Here is a 6,856-nt window from a genome sequence, read left to right as displayed (position 1 = left end):
CTTTCGTGTTTTTTTTTTTTGCAACAAAATAGAGGGAGTATACCATCTGCACCATGTGTGTCTTTGTCTTCATACCAATATGTATAACAAAGTACTAATGCACTTTTCAATCAACTACATTCAATGTTACATTTATTGTTCTTTAAGATATGAAGCTGTCAATGTTTAATTGGTGATATCTTACATAAAAAATAGCTTGAGTTATTTCCCTTAGAGGATTTACAATTTTTGATAACCTGTTTATTTCCACGTGCTACATACTACAATAGATATCAAAGCGCTGAAGACACTGAACTGATGTTGTTTATTATTGCATAATCTTAGACACAACTCATTTTTCAATATTATTTTATAGCTTTTTTAATAGCAAGTTTGAAATGAACACAGCCCATTCATAAAGAGTGTGTCTTAACGCACAGGCTGAGATGTGTGTGCACTGTTTATCCTCATATTTATGTTATAGAGATAACCTAGACAAAATAGCAACATGTCTCTTTTTGACGTTCTGAAAGCATTAGAAATATTATGAAAATGGTATAATGAGAACCAGTTAATTTAAAATAAAATTTGCAATCACCATCATATTAAAAGAATATTGTTGAAATTTTGAATACCTATCACACTAAGAATATAATTTCATGTTGGAAATTCCCTTTACAAAACTTTTTTGACACCATATTCAATTCAAAATATACAATAAGATAATTGATGAAAACAAATAAAACAAGACTATTGCCAAGCAATGTATGTACCCTACCGGCTCCACCATTGTCAGAAATTGCACCATTGTCAGATTTTTTTATTTTTTATTTATATTTGTTGCCATAGCATAAATGACGTGCATAATGTCCATATTGCCATCTATCCATGTTTCAAGTGTCATGAAAAAATATGAAGAACTTTAAAAGTTATTGCAAGATCCAGAAAAAAAAACATTTTCAGCAGTATTTCTAGTCTATTTGTTGCCATAGCAACCAGAATTGTTCGCGTAGGAACAAAATGAAATGACGTGCATAATGTCCATATTGCCATCTATCCTTGTTTCAAGTTTCATGAACAAATATGAAGAACTTTTAAAGTTATCGCAGGATCCAGAAAAAACACCATTTTCAGCAGTATTTCTAGTCTATTTGTTGCCATAGCAACCAGCATTTTTGATGTAGGAACAAAATAAAATGATGTGCATCATCTCCATATTGCCATCTATCCATGTTTCAAGTTTCATGAAATTATATTAACAACTTAAAAAGTTATTGCAGGATCCAGAAAAGTGTGACAGACTGACGGACACACAGAGCGCAAACCATAAGTCCCCTCCGGTGAAACCGGTTGGGACAAAAATAAATCTGGGAAAAGTAGTTTTTACTCACGAATTAGGTAGTCATAAAGACAGCACTGTTTACCCTTACTTTTTATGTCCCCCACCACTATAGTGGGTGACATATTGTTTTTGCCCTGTGTATTGGTTGGTTTGTGTGTTTGTTTGCAATAACTTTTGCAATATTGAAGATAGCAACTTCATGTTTGACATGCATGTGTATCTCATAGAGCTGCACATTTTTAGTGGTGAAAGGTCAAGGTCATCCTTCAAGGTCAAAGGTCAAATATATGGGTCAAAATGGCTAATTTAATGTACACTTGCAATATTGAAGATAGCAACTTGATATTTGGCATGCATGTGTTTCTCATTGAGCTGCACATTGTGAGTGGTGGAAGGTCAAGGTCATCCTTCAAGGTCAAATATATGGGGACATAGTGTTTCACAAACACATCGCTTGTTTGTTGATGCATTACTTGTTACCCTAATATTTCACAAGGTGTCAATCAGTCTTTTACCTTAAAATTGGTACGTATAGAACATTCATGTGCTTTTTCGGCGTAGCTGTTTTACCCAGCTTCTCACCTTAAATTACCTCTACATTACACCAGCAGGCACGAATGAATACATTCGAATATTTTATAGGCTGATTCCTGAGAAATCCCCTGAAATCACTGTGTCTTTGCGCAAGGATGTAACACTGTTCATTGAACGGAATTCCGGGCTACTCTCTGCATTTTCAAACGACACATAGACAAAAATTGTGGCCCAGATACAATTACACGTTAAAATTTAACAACAAATGTTTGCCGTACTCGGTAAGCACGTCTGGATATCGTTCAGGAATGCCTGAATAGGCTGCCCTTATTTGCCAGTTTGCAGCATTTGCTATTTTTAATTCAATTTTAAATCGAAATGCATTGTGCTAAAATATGCCACTTACATTTCGAAATGAGATTTAAAAAGACCCTCGTCATGCAAAATGGGTCTTACATGTATGCTATATTCGCCCGTCATAGATATAGCCCACCCAGCCTGGGCATCTCTCAGTCTGGTGAGGAGATACATAACGAGACTATAAATTTTGAGTGATTTTATAGCGGACAGCATCTTCTCTGACCAGACTACACAAATGCTAAGCCTGGACTTGAGCTACGCTGGTCGAAACGGCATAAGACCCATTTTCGCATGACGCGGCTATGAATGTGTGATTTGAATGTTTCGAAAGAAAACTGCATGTAAAATATTAACATACGATATATTTCCATGGTGGAGAAATAAACTCATAATAAGCCATGTGAGGACACATATGATTAATTTAATTATTTAGAAATGTAATTTTCAAACTTTATTTCAAAGTCTGCATTTTCGCAACTCATGTTGTACGCTTTATAAATTGAGAACTGTGAATATAAATAAGCTTAACCTTATACTATTGCATTGCTATCACCTGTGCAATTGAGAATACATGTGATATTGACGCTACCTGTTGAGAATAAAAGAAAGTTTCCCAGACATATCAAATTTAACATCGCTATAGTAGCAATCACTATCAACGAGGTTACACAACAGACGTGTGATAGTGTATTATCTTTGATCAGCAGAAGTTTTATTTTCCCGCATCTATTAATAGGCTCAGATTATGAATAACCTGTGCTGAGAAAAAATACCACGTGATTAAGATGCAGCCGATAGTAGACTATTTTAATCATTCATAAACATTCTCTTATGCGACACGTACTTCTAACATTGTTTATTAATTCTTATCTATATACGCTCCGTTTTAAAATATTCCATTTAACACGATATTCATATTATGTTTCCATTTGTGAACGAATAAAGTTGCAAAACTCATACCTCTGGCATAAATTATACAACTCTTTCTGGACATGGATGCGGCAGATGCTGCAGTTATCAGGTTTATCGTAGTTAAGAAAAACTGGCTTGAAACTCGTGGTACCAACCTAAGTTGTTTGCAAGTGACAACTAAAAACCATTATTATACTACAAAGTGTATTTACATCACAAGACTTTGTTCAAATATGGTTGCACGAACACCATGTTTGTCCCAGAAGTAAATGCATAGAAACCCTGTCAATATTGATGAAAGACTTTTCGCAAGTTGTTACAAAAACAGGCTTTCATATTTTGCATGTTTTAAGAATAATGAGAAAAGACTGTTTTGCAAGCTGTTCCGAAAACAGGCTTTCATATTTTTCATGTTTTCAGAATAATGAAAGTGTCACAAAACACGATTTAACGCTGCTCAAATGAAGGTTTCTCTGCATCAAGTTAACAACAAAACAAGAGGGCCTGAAAGGCCCAAAGTCGCTCACCTGAGATAACAAGATATTATTGGGACAAATCTTATGACCAAGTTTCACGAAGATCGGAAAATAAATGTGGCCTCTAGAGTGTTAACAAGGTTTTACTATAGCCATATAAGGAAAAATGCCCCACCCCTGGCAGCCATGTTTTTCAACCAACCGGCATCATTTTTGAACTCATCCAAGATATTATCGGAATGAATCTTCTGACCAAGTTTCATGAAGATCGGACAGTAAATGTGGCCTCTAGAGCGTTAACAAGATTTTACTATAGCCATATAAGGAAAAATGCCCCACCCCTTGGAAGCCATTTTTTTCAAGCAAACATAATTATTTTCGAGCTCATCCAAGATATCATTGAGACCAATCTTCTGACCAAATTTCATGAAGATTGGACAATAAATGTGGCCTCTAGAGTGTTATCAAGGTTTTACTATAGCCATATATAGCCATATTAGGAAATATGCCCTGCCCCTGGTGGCCATGTTTTTAAAGCAACCAGAACCATTTGCGAACTCATGCAAGATATCATTGGGACAAATCTTCTGACCAAGTTTCATGATGATCGGAAAATAAATGTTACCTCTAGAGTGTTAACAAGGTTTTACTATAGCCATGTAAGGAAAATAGCCCCGCCCCTGTGGTGGCCATGTTTTTCAACCAACCAGCATCATTTTTTAACTCGTCCAAGATATTATTGGGATGAATCTTCTGACCGAGTTTCATGAAGATCAGACTATAAATGTGGCCTCTAGGGTGTTAACAAGATTTTACTATAGCCTTATATAGCCATATAAGGAACAAGAAATGTGTCCACAGGACACGGATGCCCCCAGCTGTAACTTTGTCACTACATAAAAGTATAACTGTGTAAACGCTTGGTAGAAGTTATTAGCTTTTTTCAAATCCTAAACGCAGTTTTCCAACCTAAACGCAGACCCTAAGTTCAAGGTCAAGGTCACAGGGGTAAAAATGCGTATGGAAAGGCCTTGTCCATTAACACATGCATGCCAAATATGAAATTGCTATCTGAAGCGACATAGAAGTTATGAGCATTTTTCGAAATCTAAACACAAAGTGTGACGGACAGACGGACGGACAGACAAATGGACAGTCCGATCACTATATGCCCTCCTTTGAGGGCATAAAAATGTCTTAGAATATCAAAATAAATCAGAAAGTCACATAAACTAGAGAGCGGACAACATGCTTAATCCTTGAAATGCACTAAGTGACCCCGTGACCTAGTTTTAGACCCGGCATGACCCATATTTGAACTTGACCTAGATATTGTCTTAATACAACTTCTTACCAAGTTTAGTAAAGATCAGATGAAAACTACTTCAATTAGAGAGCGGACACCATGCTAAATCATTGAAATGCACTAAGTGACCCAGTGACCTAGTTTTTGACCCGGCATGACCCATATTCGAACTTGACCTAGATATTGTCTTGATACAACTTCTGACCAAGTTTAGTAAAGATCAGATGAAAACTACTTCAATTAGAGAGCAGACACCATGCTAAATCCTTAAATGCACTAAGTGACCCCGTGACCTAGTTTTTGACCCGGCATGACCCATATTCGAACTTGACCTAGATATTGTCTGGATACAACTTCTGACCAAGTTTGGTAAAGATCGGATGAAAACTATTTGAATTAGAGAGCAGACACGAAGTGTGACCGACCGGCTGACTTACTGACCAACCGACCGACCGACGGACAGTGCGAAAACTACAACCCCCTTTTCTTCGAAATGGGGGCATAAAAATGCCCCGCCCCTTGGCGGCCATGTTATTCAAGCAAACGTAACCATTTTCAAACTCATCTAAGATATCATTAAGACAAATCTTCTGACCATATTTCATCAAGATTGGACAATAAATGTGGCCTCTAGAGTGTTAACAAGGTTTTACTATAGCCATATAAGGAAAAATGCCCCGCCCCCTGGCGGCCATGTTTTCAACCAACCGGCATCATTTTCGAACTCGTCCAAGATATTATTAGGGTGAATCTTATGACCAAGTTTCATGAAGATCAGACAATAAATGGGGCCTCTAGAGTGTTAGCAAGATTTTACTATAGCCATATATAGCCATATAAGGAAAAATGCCCCTCCCCTTGGCAGCCATATTTTTCAAGCAAACGTAACCATTTTCGAACTCATCCAAGATATCATTGAAACCAATCTTCTGACCAAATTTCATGAAGATTGGACAATAAATGTGGCCTCTAGAGAGTGAACAAGGCAAATGTTGACGTCGCACAACGGACAACGCACGACGGACAAAAGGCAATCACAAAAGCTCAACATGAGCACGTTGTGCTCAGGTGAGCTAAAAACCTATGTGGCTGGGGATTTTAGAAATACATCATACAGAATGTTTGTAGAATTTAAAGTGTCTATGCCATCCTTCACTTCTCACTGCAAAATATCTATACATAAATAATGTCATAGGCAACAGCTGTAATGCTGCTAATTTACTGGTAAAAAAAGGAAAAGTTTTAGGTAAATACATGTCGTCAAGGACATATTCCTGCCAGCAGCAATGTATGTAAGAGTAATAGATTACTGCAAATAATAAAGCAATGACTTCTGCTAATTTATCATAAAAACCATGTGAGTTTTCTAGTGATGTAAGGCAGAATTTAAGTGATTAACAGAGAAAAGTTAGGCTGAATTACAGACTTCTGGATTCTGCTGGTTTGATCACTGTACGGATTAAAGATGCCATTTGAAAGCTTCATTTTTTGTTTTTCCCCATACCCAGAAATCGCTGTTCATTTATTGCCCCATACCAATTTATATATAGTGGCCACAAATTAGCCTGTAGATTTAGCACGGGCTATTCAGGACAATACTTTCCACTCTGATGGTTTGAAGGAAGTCTCTTTTAAACAAAAATCAAACCTAGACGGAAAGTGTCGTTCCTTATTAGCCTGTGCAGACTGCAAAGGCTAATCTAGGATACTCTATGCAACATGCTTTAAGCCCAGTTTTCCCAGAAAGGGCTCATATGCCATTGTATCTACAGGTAAAGACCTGTATTTGTCGTAAGTGTATCACAAGTTAAAGGAACTTGTTCACATATTGAAGTACTTTTTTAATGGGTATTATTTTATTTACAAAACTGTTTTGTTCAGAATTTATGTTAATAATCATAATAGGAGGAAGATCAAATTCAAACAAGAGCACCGCATAACAGGTGC

This window comes from Dreissena polymorpha, chromosome 4 (assembly GCF_020536995.1).
Source record: "Dreissena polymorpha isolate Duluth1 chromosome 4, UMN_Dpol_1.0, whole genome shotgun sequence".
Classification (NCBI taxonomy): domain Eukaryota; kingdom Metazoa; phylum Mollusca; class Bivalvia; order Myida; family Dreissenidae; genus Dreissena; species Dreissena polymorpha.
This window is presented reverse-complemented; position numbering follows the sequence as displayed.